The sequence below is a fragment of the Nerophis ophidion genome, linkage group LG14 (assembly GCF_033978795.1).
Source record: "Nerophis ophidion isolate RoL-2023_Sa linkage group LG14, RoL_Noph_v1.0, whole genome shotgun sequence".
Lineage (NCBI taxonomy): Eukaryota > Metazoa > Chordata > Actinopteri > Syngnathiformes > Syngnathidae > Nerophis > Nerophis ophidion.
Window position 1 is genome coordinate 27,619,916 of NC_084624.1, and position 12,801 is coordinate 27,632,716.

General features: G+C 39.5%; 1 long non-coding RNA gene across 1 annotated transcript in view; it reads right to left on the minus strand.

Moving 5' to 3' along the window:
* Positions 1 to 4,265: 4,265 nt before the first annotated feature.
* The window catches only part of LOC133568398 (uncharacterized), a 28,769-nt gene continuing 20,233 nt past the window's right edge, over positions 4,266 to 12,801 (minus strand). The window contains exon 3 of the long non-coding RNA XR_009809596.1: positions 4,266 to 4,430. This is a non-coding gene — a long non-coding RNA (uncharacterized LOC133568398). The remainder of the gene's footprint in view (positions 4,431 to 12,801) is intronic.

The window sequence follows — 12,801 nt, forward strand, 5'->3', positions numbered from 1 at the left end:
AAAATTTACAGGCAACATACCCCTTCCTTTGTTTTTATTTATTTATTTTTTATTTGTCATGAAAAAGGGACATTTTTGTCTTGAAAAAGGGAGGTTTTTGTGGTTGGTGCACTAATTGTAAGTGTATATTGTGTTTTTTATGTTGATTTAATAAAAAAAAGAAAAGAAATAAAAATATTTTAATAAAAATGAATACAAAACTTTTCTGCGGCCCGGTACCAATCGGGCCGGGGCCCGGTACGGTGGTTGGGGACCACTGATATGCTAAACGAACATCCACCACAAGTAGGACACTTAACATCTGTGAAGATTAATTCCTCCAAGATGTCATTCATATCACCACAGCTGATCTGTCCTACAATACCGTGGAGAGGCACAAACAAGAGCATCAACTTGCAACTACAGACTGATTGTGATTTTGTTTTTGATTCCTGGAGAACGCTAAACATCTGTAAGGAATCACAACGATCTGGGGTCGCATTGTACCAAAAACATTGTCATCTGAAAAGGGAAGACACACTTTTTTGTTTCAACAACTGTTTAAACTAAAGATTAGTAAATGGTGTACTATGTTAAGTTGTTTAAGAGTGTGTTTACTACATTACCGATTAGTAACTGTATCCTGTTTGCAAGATTATTGCAATTTAAAGACTTTCAAAATGTGCACTTAATTTTTACTGTACTTATTTTCACCAAGTTTTGCAGTTCAGTAAAACATTTTAAAACATTTCTGTATGACATTCTGACTACCAAATTGCATTTCTACCCAAATATTGGGGTATTTTCTTCAGCAAATGTTATCTACAAACCCTGTTTCCATATGAGTTCAGAAATTGTGTTAGATTTCAATATAAATGGAATACAATGATTTCAAATCCTTTTCAACCCATATTCAGTTGAATATGCTACAAAGACAACATATTTGATGTTCAAACTGATAAACATTTTTCTTGTTGCAAATAATCATTAACTTTAGAACTTGATGCAAGCAACACGTGACAAAGAAGTTGGGAAAGATGGCAATAAATACTGATAAAGTTGAGGAATGCTCATCAAACACTTATTTGCAACATCCCACAGGTGTGCAGGCTAATTGGAAACAGGTGGGTGCCATGATTGGGTATAAAAGCAGCTTCGATGAAATGCTAAGTAATTCACAAACAAGGATGGGGCGAGGGTCACCAATTTGTAATCAAATTGTTTAACAGTTTTAGAAGAACATTTCTCTACGAGCTATTGCAAGGAATCAAGGGATTTTACCATCTACGGTCCGTGAAATCATCAAAAGGTTCAGAGAATCTGGAGAAATCACTGCACGTAAGGGATGATATTACAGACCTTTGATCCCTCAGGCGATAGTGCATCAAAAACCGATATCAGTGTGTAAAAGATATCACCACATGGGCTCAGGAACACTTCATAAAACCACTGTCAGTAACTACAGTTGGTTGCTATATCTGTAAGTGCAAGTTAAGACTGTACTATGCAAAGCAAAACCCATTTATCAACAACACCAAGGAACGCCGCTGGCTTCGCTGGGCCCGAGCTCACCTAAGATGGACTGATGCAAAGTGGAAAAGTGTTCTGTGGTCTGACGAGTCCACATTTCAAATTATATTTGGAAACTGTGGACGTGGTGTCCTCCGGAACAAAAAGGAAATTAACCATCCGGATTGCTATACGCGCAAATTTCAAAAGCCAGCATTTGTGATGGTATTGGGGTGTATTAGTGCCCAAGGCAGGGGTAACTTACACATCTGTGAAGGCACCATTAATGCTGAATAGTCCATACAGGTTTTGGAGCAACATATGTTGCCATCCAAGCAACGTTATCTGGACGCCCCTGCTTATTTCAGCAAGACAATGCCAAGCCACGTGTTACAACAGCGTGGTTTCATAGTAAAAGAGTGCGGGTACTTTCCTGGCCCGCCTGCAGTCCAGACCTGTCTCCCATCAAAAATGTGTGGCGCACTATGAAGCGTAAAATACGAGAGCGGAGACCCCGGACTGTTGACCGACTGAAGCTTTACATAAAACAAGAATGGGAAAGAATTCCACTTTCAAAGCTTCGACAATTGGTTTCCTCAGTTCCCAAACGTTTATTGAGTGTTGTTAAAAGAAAAGGTGATGTAACACAGTGGTGAACATGCCCTTTCCCAACTACTTTGGCACGTGTTGCAGCCATGAAATTTTAAGTTAATCATTATTTGCAAAAAAAAAATAAAGTTTATGAGTTTGAACATCAAATATCTTGTCTTTGTAGTGCATTCAACTGAATATGGGTTGAAAAGGATTTGCAAATCATTGTATTCCGTTTATATTTACATCCAACACAATTTCCCAACTCATATGGAAACGGGGTATGTATGCAAGCAAATAATAACCTGTGAGTAGTCATGACTAATCACAGGTTTGAAATGTGATTAATCTGATTAAAAAATAATATTGTTTCTTTTAGAGCAAGAATGAAGAAATGGTTCTGCCTGGTAGAGATGTTAGGTTTGTGGACAGGTTGAGTCTTTTGAAAGCAAAGAACCGATTCTCAGTTTCAAGCTGTTTGCAAGCCATTCTTATTCGTGCATCTCTCGGCACTGGAATGTTGAGCAAAAGTAATCTGATTTCAGGAGTTCAGTTAACGTTTTTAAAAAGTTGTGTAATTCATATTTTTGATAAGACTGAAAACCAGTAATTTATAATATTTTTGGTTCATCTGACAGCAGAATTTTCCTCCAGAAGGTCTTATCTTCGTCCATGTGATGTCAGATAAAACAAAAATGTAGTTATTAGGCCACAAAACCCAGCAATGTTTAGAGGAGAAAAAGGGAGGCCTTTAATCCCAAGAACACCACCCCTACCGTCAAGCATGGTGGTGGTTGTATTATGCTCTGGGTCTGTTTTGCTGCCAATGGAACTGGTGCTTTACAGAGAGTAAATGGGACAATGAAAAAGGATTACCTCCAATTATTCAGGACAACTTAAAATCATCAGTCCGGAGGTTGGGTCTTGGGCGCAGTTGGGTGTTCCAACAGGACAATGACCCCAAACACACGTCAAAAGTGGCAAAGGAATGGCTAAATCAGGATAGAACTAAGGTTTTAGAATGGCCTTCTTGACTTAAACATGTGGAAAATGCTGAAGAAACAAGTCCATGTCAGAAAACCACCAAATTTAGCTAAACTGCACCAATGTTGTCAAAAGGAGAGGTCAAAAATTCAACCAGAAGTTTGCCAGAAGCTTGTGGATGGCTACCAAAAGTGCCTTATTGCAGTGAAACTTGCCAAAGGACATGTAACCAAATATTACATTGCTGTATGTATACTTTTGACTCAGCAGATTGTCACATTTTCAGCAGACCCATAATAAATGCATAAAAGAACCAAACTTCATTAATTTTTTCGTGACCAACAAATATGTGCTCCCATCATTCTATCACAAAAAAATAAGAACTTTGGAATTAAATTTGGAAATCCAAGACAGCCATGTCTTTATGTTTATTACAAGTGTGTGATGACTTTCGACCATGATTCTATGTCCTAATTTGGACAACCATTTTAAACAGATGGTTTCATTTATCATAAACACAGAACGTAAAATATGTGATACACAAACACACAACTTGCCCACCAAACTACAAGGATATCATAAACCAAACACAGTAACACAATTCCAAAATACCTATGTAATCTATTCTCTAGGCCTGATGGGTAAAATATGCAAAACACTCTCCAAACATGGTTGGAGATGTTTGATGCATTTTAGTTGCTTGAGGGACAATGGGGACATTGATAGAAAATGGATGGATGGCTATTTCTTATTGATTACAAAACTGAGAATGGGTCAGATACTCTTAATATATATTGGCATGGAATCTTAAAGGCCACGCAACGCAGTCTGATAGTTTATATATCAATGATGAAATATTAACATTGCAACACATGCCAATACGGCCTTTTTAGTTTACTAAATTGCAATTTTAAATTTCCCGCGGAGTTTCTTGTTGAAAACGTCACGGAATGATGACGCGTGCGTGTGACGTCTCGAGTTGGAGGGGACATATTAGCGCAGCACCATTAGCGGCTGAAAGTCGTCTCTTCTCATCGTGCAATTACACAGTATTCTGGACATCTGTGTTGCTGAATCTTTTGCAATTTGTTCAATTAATAATGAAAAAGTCAAAGTAGAAAGATGGAGTTGGGAAGCTTTAGCCGTTAGCCACACAAACACACAGTGATTCCTTGATTAAAATTCCCGGAGGTGAAGCTTTACTATGGATCAGAGTGGTCAAGCGAACATGGTTCCCGACCACTTGTCAACCATCAGGTTTCGGTGAGAAAATTGTGGTAAAAAGTCGCCTCCTACCGGAGATCAGCTGAGCTGGCGCCATCCACGCAGCTGACGTCGACTCCCCTCAGAGACTGGCGTCAACACACCTGTGGACACACCCCTCCGACTATCAGGTACTATTTAACTCACTAAAACACTAGCAACACAATAGAAAGATAAGGGATTTCCCAGAATTATCCTAGTAAATGTGTCTAAAAACATCTGAATCGCTCACAATGCAATCGCCTTTTTTTTTTAACTTTATTTTATTTTTATTTGTTTTTCTAGTCCTTCGCTATTAATATCCTCAGCCACGAATCTTTCATCCTCGCTCAAATTAATGTGGAAATTGTCGATTTCTCGGTCCGAATAGCTCTTTTTGTCGGAGGCTCCAATTATAAACAATGTGAGGATGTGAGGAGCCCTCACACGGGTGACGTCATCGTCTGCGACTTCCGGTAAAGGCAAGTTTTTTTTTTATTAGCGACCAAAGATTGCAAACTTTATCGTGGATGTTCTCTACTAAATCCTTTCAGCAAAAATATGGCAATATCGCGAAAGGATCAAATATGACACATAGAATGGACCTGCTATCCCCGTTTGAATAAGAAAATGTAATTTCAGTCGGCCTTTAATCGTTGGATTTGGCAAGCGGCCATACTTGGGGGAGGGGGGCGATCGTTATTTCGCGCACAGCGGCGCACATGTTGGTGTGCAATCTTCATTGAGGCGCACGTATCCGGGTGTTGGGCATTGATTGATTAATGACGACTGATGATGAAGAGCCAGGTTCATGACATGTGTGGTCCTTCACTGACTTAACGTTAGGTCATTTAGTTACAATATATTTTATTTTTACAAGCGTGTAACTGTGATGTTTACCTTTTGATTGTGATGTGTGTATGCATAGCTTATGTTTTACGCACCATTTTCAAGCCGCTTTCTTTCCGTCTCTTCAGGATGCCCCGTTTTGTGGGCGGTCTTATTTACGTGCCTCCACTTTGTCTGCGTCTTCTTGCCGGCAGCCATGTTGTAGTTTTTAGCGCTCGCGTAGAGAGTCTACACACAGATATAAGTTAGACCTGCAAGTTACTTTGTATTAGAAATGGACAGCGGAGGATTAATTCCCCATAACAAGAAGATAGAAAAAAAGAAGGCGCTAATTGGCTACGGCGCAAACTACAATTTATGCAAATCCAAAATACGTAAGAGCAGGAACCAAAAGGTACGAAAAATAGATTTTGCATATTGCCAAAAAAATGCCAGATAATATGTCTCCTAATAGGTGTCATTTGGGGTGCTTAAACAAACATCAAAATAATGCCCGTATGTCGAAGCACAGTACAGTAGAACTTATGCAGATCCCAAACACACAAGAGCAGGAACCAAAAGGTAAGAAGAGTTGCCTTTGCAAATTATTGCAAAACAAAATGCCAGATAATGTGTCTCTTAATACAGTGGTCCCCAACCACCGGGCCGTATAAAAAAAAAATAAATAAAATAAATTTCTTTTTTTTTTTTTTTTTTTTTTTTATTAAATCAACATAAAAAACACAATATACACTTACAAAAAGTGCACCAACCACAAAAAACTCCCCTTTTCATGACATAAACGTCCCTTTTTCATGACAAAGAATAAAAAAAATAAAAATAAAAAAAAAGGACACCCCCCCCAGGCCGCGGGACAAATTATTAAGCGTTGACAAAAAGGTTGGGGGACCACTGTCTTAATAGATGCCATCTTGGGGTTCTTAAACACTCATCATAATAGTACCCGTGTGTTGAAGCACAGTACGTCTGACTACGGTAGCCGTAATGCTCTGCGCTACATCAAGCAGGGCGGCTTCATAGCTTACCAAAGTGGCACTAAAACATTTTGACGGATTTTTGAGCACCGTGTGTAATGTTCTATATTCTCAATGAAACATCAAAGGTCTGGTGTTGCTTGCTTACGGGCACTTGGTAGCATCATTTATTGAACCGGTGTCAACCTGCAGTCCACGCTTAATTCTTACGTATGTGTGACATTGGTGGTCACATTTATCATTACACCACGTACCACACCAAATTGATTTGAGGCCGGTGAGCCCAACCAGAAATATTCCGTACATCAGGCGCACTGGGTGATAAGGCGCAAAATCGAGAAAATTAAAGGAGAACATTATCACAATTTCAGAAGGGTTAAAACCAATAAAAATCAGTTCCCAGTGGCTTATTTTATTTTTCGAAGTTTTTTTAAAAATTTTACCCATCATGGAATATCCCGAAAAAAGGCTTTAAAGTGCTTGATTTTTGCTATCTTTAATTCCATCGTCCATTTTCCTGTGACGTCATTTAGTGATGCCAACATGGCTGATAGCACAGCAAGATATAGCGACATTAGCTCGGAATCAAACTCGGATTTCAGTGGCTTAAGCGATTCAATAGATTACGCTTGGTTGGAGTATGGAGGCAGATAGCGAAAACGAAATTGAAGAAGAAACTGAAGCTATTGAGCGAATAGCTTTTGACGCTATTCGGCGATCACCTTCGATTGAGTGTTGCAGGATGTCCATACATCTCTGTGCCATGTCTGCCTTAGCATCGCCGGTAAAATGTGCAGACTAAACGATCGGAACTTTCGCATCTTGTGACACTGGGGCAACTCAAATCGGTCGATTGGTAAGTGTTTGTTTGGCTTTAAATGTGGGTGGAGAGAAAGGATGGATGCAAATATAGCTACAAATGTACATACAGCTAGCCTAAATAGCATGTTGGCATCGATTAGCATGCCGTGCTAATCGAAGCACACTCCACGTAAGTCAACTTGAATCCGTCCCTGATCGTGTTGTTACAACACACCGACGAGGAATGATGTCTCCAAGGTACGGAAAACAGTCGAAAAAACGGAAAATAACAGAGCTGATTTGACTCGATGTTTGTAATGTGTTTGAGAAAATGGCGGACGTTGTGACATCATCGCTCTGAGAGCGAATAATAGAAACGCGTTTAATTCGCCAAAATTCTCCCATTTAGAGTTCGGAAATCGGTTAAAAAAATGTATGGTCTTTTTTCTGCTACATCAAGGTATATATTGACTCTTACATAGGTTTGGTGATAATGTTCCCCTGTAAGGGATTTTAAGTGTGCCTTAAAACACCGTAGTTGTGTTAGATAAGACTGGCTTATTGTAACTCAAATTATTCCACTTCATTGTGCGGATAACGTTGTGTTACTAAAATGACCACCTATTGCTATGCGATATGGCGGGGTGTCCTGGCTGGTCCACGAGTATCATACAGGGGAACATTATCACCAAACCTATGTAAGCGTCAATATATACTTGGATGTTGCAGAAAAAAGACCATATATTTTTTTAACCGATTTCCGAACTCTAAATGGGGGAATTTTGGTAAATTAAATGCCTTTCTGTTTATCGGTCTTTTAGCGATGACGTCAGAACGTGACGTCACCGAGGTAGTCAATCCGCCATTTTCATTTTCACATTACAAACACCGGGTCTCAGCTCTGTTATTTTTCGTTTTTTCGACTATTTTTTGGAACCTTGGAGACATCATGCCTCGTCGGTGTGTTGTCGGAGTGTGTAACAACACTAACAGTGAGGGATTCAAGTTGCACCACTGGCAAGAAATCTGCCGCCAGACCCCCATTGAATGTGCCAGAGTGTCTCCACATTTGACCGGCGATGCTAAGACAGACATGGCACACAGATGTATGGATAACCTGCAGATGCATTTGCAACGATTAGGTCAACGAAATCACAAAGGTGAGTTTTGTTGATGTTGTTGACTTATGTGCTAATCACACATATTTGGTCACGGCATGACTGCCAGCTAATCGATGCTAACATGCTACGCTAATCGATGCTAACATGCTATTTATGCTAGCTGTATGTACATTTGAAACTAGATACCCACATTTAATGCGAAACAAACACTTACCAATCGACGGATTTAAGTTGCTCCAGTGTCACAAGATGGGAAAGTCCTGATCGTTTGGTCTGCACATTTTACCGGCGATGCTAATAAGGCAGCCATGCTATGGGCCACTTCATTAGGTACACCCATGCTATGGCCGAATAGCGTCAATAGCTATTCGCTCAATAGCTTCAATTTCTTCTTCAATTTCGTTTTCGCTATCTGCCTACATACTCCGACCATCTGTTTCAATACATGCGTAATCTGTTGAATCGCTTAAGTCGCTGAAATCCGAGTCTGAATCCGAGCTAATGTCGCTATATCTTGCTGTGGTAACCACCATGTTGTTTGTATTGGCAGCACTGTATGACGTCACAGGGAAATGGACAGTCGCATCGCAAATAGCGAAGATCAAGAACTTTAAAGCTTTTTTTAGGGATATTGTGGGAGGTGTAAAATTTAGAAAAAAACTTCGAAAAATAAAACAAGCCACTGGGAACTGATTATTGTTTTTAACCCTTTTGAAATTGTGATAATGTTCCCCTTTAAGTAGACAATCTGCAGTTGCCATAGTGATTGTGTTAAAAAAAAAAGAGATGGTAGTTTAGTCTCAGCATGATTTATCTTATTTTTGGGTGGCAAACAATCACACGTTTCTGCTGTAGCTCGTGGATCTAATCTTGATGTTCAGATTGCTTTCAAGGGGTCAACCCCCACTGAGAAAGCGGCTTTTTTCAATCCCTCGGCAGGTGAGGAAAAATAACTTACATCCCAGAACCGCACTTCAATTTCACAGCGTGGATTATCCCCCAAAGGCAGAGCAGCACAGGACATGAAGGCAGTCGGCAGGCTGGCACGTCCACGGCCACTACTATGCTCAGTTGTTAACATTGACGGAGTGGAGAGGACACGAGAACCTTATGGAATATATTATGTTTCCATTAAAAGGACACTGCACTGAGAGGACTACAATCATTGACATTGACTGGGGGGGAAGAAGAGACGATTGTGCTGTCTTCTTGGCCGTATGCTGCAGGAAGGATGGGGCTGAGATAATTGCTGGAAACAGCATCTCACTTGCACATTTCTGTCCGACTGACAAAATGCATTATTATTGGCGCCGCTAATTAAGTGGAGGACAGATTGACATCGGTTTCATCTGCCGATTTATGCAGAAGTCTTTTGGTTTATAAAACACACATTTAGACAACAACCCGGCAACACAGAGCTATTTTTCGGACTATGAGGCGCACTTAAAGGGGAACATTATCACAATTTCAAAAGGGTTAAAAACAATAAAAATCAGTTCCCAGTGGCTTGTTGTATTTTTTGAAGTTTTTTTCAAAACTTTACCGGTCCCGGAATATCCCTAAATAAAGCTTTAAAGTGCCCTATTTTCGCTATATTCGAAACCACTATCCATTTCCCTGTGACGTCATACAGGGCTGCCAATACAAACAACATGGCGGTTACCACAGCAAGATATAGCGACATTAGCTCGGATTCAGACTCGGATTTCAGCGGCTTAAGCAATTCAACAGATTACGCATGTATTGAAACAGATAATTCTGGTTGTGCGTACCGACCTCGAAGGTAATTTATTTGGTACATGGTGTAATGATAAGTGTGACCAGTAAATGGCAGTCACACATAAGAGATACAGTATGTTTAGACTGCAATATGACACAAGTAAACAACACCAAAACTTTAAATGTTCCATTGAAAATAAAGAACATTACACACGGTGCTCAAAAATCTGTCAAAATGTTTAAGTACGACTTTGAAGTCGCACCGTAGTCAAATGGCAACCATACTATCTGACGTTTTGTTTCACAATATTATGCAAAAGCAACTTTTCTTACCTTCTGATACCTGCTGATCTGTATTTGAGATGTGCAAAAGTCCTGAAAATAAGTGTGCGTCCGCCTTTGTAGTTCGTGCCAACAATGTAGTCAATAAGCTTCTTCTTTTTCTCTGTTTTCTTGTTATGGAAAACCCTCTGTTGTTGCCATTTCTAATATAAAGTAGTGTAAAGTTCTAACTTATATCTCGCTATAGAAGCGCTAAAAACATACCAGTGTAGTGGGTTTAAATAAATCACCAACGGAACTTTAGTTATAAAAGAGTTCTGGTCTGACATTTTTTCTCGGGACACATTTCCGGTGTTGTTGTTGCACTAGTGAGCCACGGATGAGAAGATGCTGCTCCGTTATTGATTGAAGTAAAGTCTGAATGGCATTAAAACAGATAGCTCCATCTTTTGAAACAACACCAAAAATTAATATGATCCATTGAAAATATAGAACATTACACACGCTGCTCAAAAATGTATCAAAATGTTTTAGTACAACTTTGGTAAGCTATGAAGCCGCACCGGTTGATGGATTGTACTGTGCTTCAACATACCAGTATTATTATGGGGTGTGTATAAAGTAAGACATATTATCTGGCGTTTTGTTTCGCAATATTATGCAAAAGCAACTTTTTTTACCCGCTGATCTGTATTTGGGATCTGCATAAGTCCTGAAAATGTGCGTGCTTCCGCCTTTGGAGTCCGTGGTGACTCATAGCATCCAGATTTCCTCAAGCATGTTCGGGAAAACATCAGTTGAAGACAGAGGTGGGTTAGTAATGCGCTACATTTCCTCCGTCACATTCACTTCAGGAACTTTCTGATAAAATTGTACTTAGTAATTTTAATACAACATACTTTTTACTTGTATTAATCATGAAATGCTGTTACTAAAATACAGAAACGCTAATATAAACTGTAATCGTATATTTTAAAGACAGTGTGTTACAGGAATGTAAACTTTAACCCATGCTTTTGTTACAGTTTACATCTCATTGTGCAACATCTGAATGTTTTAAGGGGAACGAAAACGAAATGATTTCAACATCAGGACCCCCACCTGGACATAGATAGCTACTTTCATTATAAGTGGGCCAAATCTGTGACGGTTGGCTGGCATTGTGGCGATGGTTCGTTCTCTCGAATGATGCAGTCGGATATGGACACAGCGTGAAGGTAGGAAATGAAGATTTATTAAAACTAACAAAAACCAAGAACAGAAACACTTGCACAAGGCACTAAAGGCAAAATAAACAGAACTAGCATGGGAGCTAGAAAGAACAAAAAGAGCTAGCATGTGAGCTAGGGAACAAGCAAAGGAGTAGCGTGGAAGCTAATGAGTACAAAAAGTCTTTTACCACAATCGGGAATCAGCGACGTCACCTGTTGCATCGAACAGAAACTAGAATGCGAGATCGAATGAACAAAAAGGGCAGGCTTAAAAAAACGTGATAATCACAAAGCAGGTGCGCGTGAAAAACAGGAGGCAGGTGACACTAAATGCGTAGCTATGGAAACGGAAACAAAAAGGAAGTGCCACAAGAAACAAAGGAAGAAAAATACCAAACAGGATGTGATACAAAACAGAACAATACCAGAATATGACATTATCCAAGTAGCGGATCAGGACAAAATCACCTCGATTAGAAAATAATGGCTGCTGTTATTTGGTTATAATACTAGGACATTTAACGGTTGGGGACAGGTGTGTTGCTGGTGGAGCCACAGTGTTTGTTGTTGCTCTCATGTGGTGCACTGAATGCTTGTAGCCGTTTTGTGCATTTTCTCAGACAAATGAAAAAAATTACAGGGAACGTTGCAAGAGAAAGCCTAAAAAACATTGAAGCTTGCAGCCGTGTTGATGATTTTTGAATAGTTTGAAGAGGTAATGGCATGTTTTGCAATAAGGCTTTACAAACAACAAAACACTTGTCTTTGATAGATGATCTTTGGCTGCATTTCATTTTCGTAGAATGATTCCGCCCAACCCACATATAGAACTTTCACCAGCAACAAAGAATGCAGTAGAACACGTCCACACACTATCCAGAACTTTCCACAATGGCTTTGAAGACGTGTTGCTATCCAACAGTAGATGTTTAAACAATGCATGTCGCTCCCACACTTCCAACGTTGACATTCTCATCTTCTCAAGGCTTGTGAGTCACTATTCATGTTATGCTTTTTAATTCATGCACAAAACATCATGGATATGCTAGATACCGCCACACACGACATGAAATTTGTTGGAACATGAGCCTTCTATGTGGTCTCAATTTGAATTTGTTTAGTAGCTCACCGCCTTAGCATTCTACTGTTATGAAGCTAGCTTTTTTGCAAATTTTGCAGGTATACACCTCAGCGTTCAATATGTTTTTAGTGCACCTGACGAATGATGCTTGTTAGCATGCTAATGTTAGCATATTACCTTTAGTTAGCTAATTTTGTAAGTATACACCTCAGCGTCAAATATGTTGTTAGTGTACCTGATGGATGATACTTGTTAGTATAGGAGCTTTAGTTAGCTAATTTTGCAGGTATAAACCTCAGTGTCCAATATGTTGTTAGCATGCTAACATTGGTATAATTGCTTTAGTTAGCTAATTGTGTAGGTATACACCTCAGCGTCCAATGTTGTTAGTGTACTTAACGAATGATACATGTTAGCATGCTAACGTTAGTAAAGTAGCTTTAGTTAGGTAATTTTGT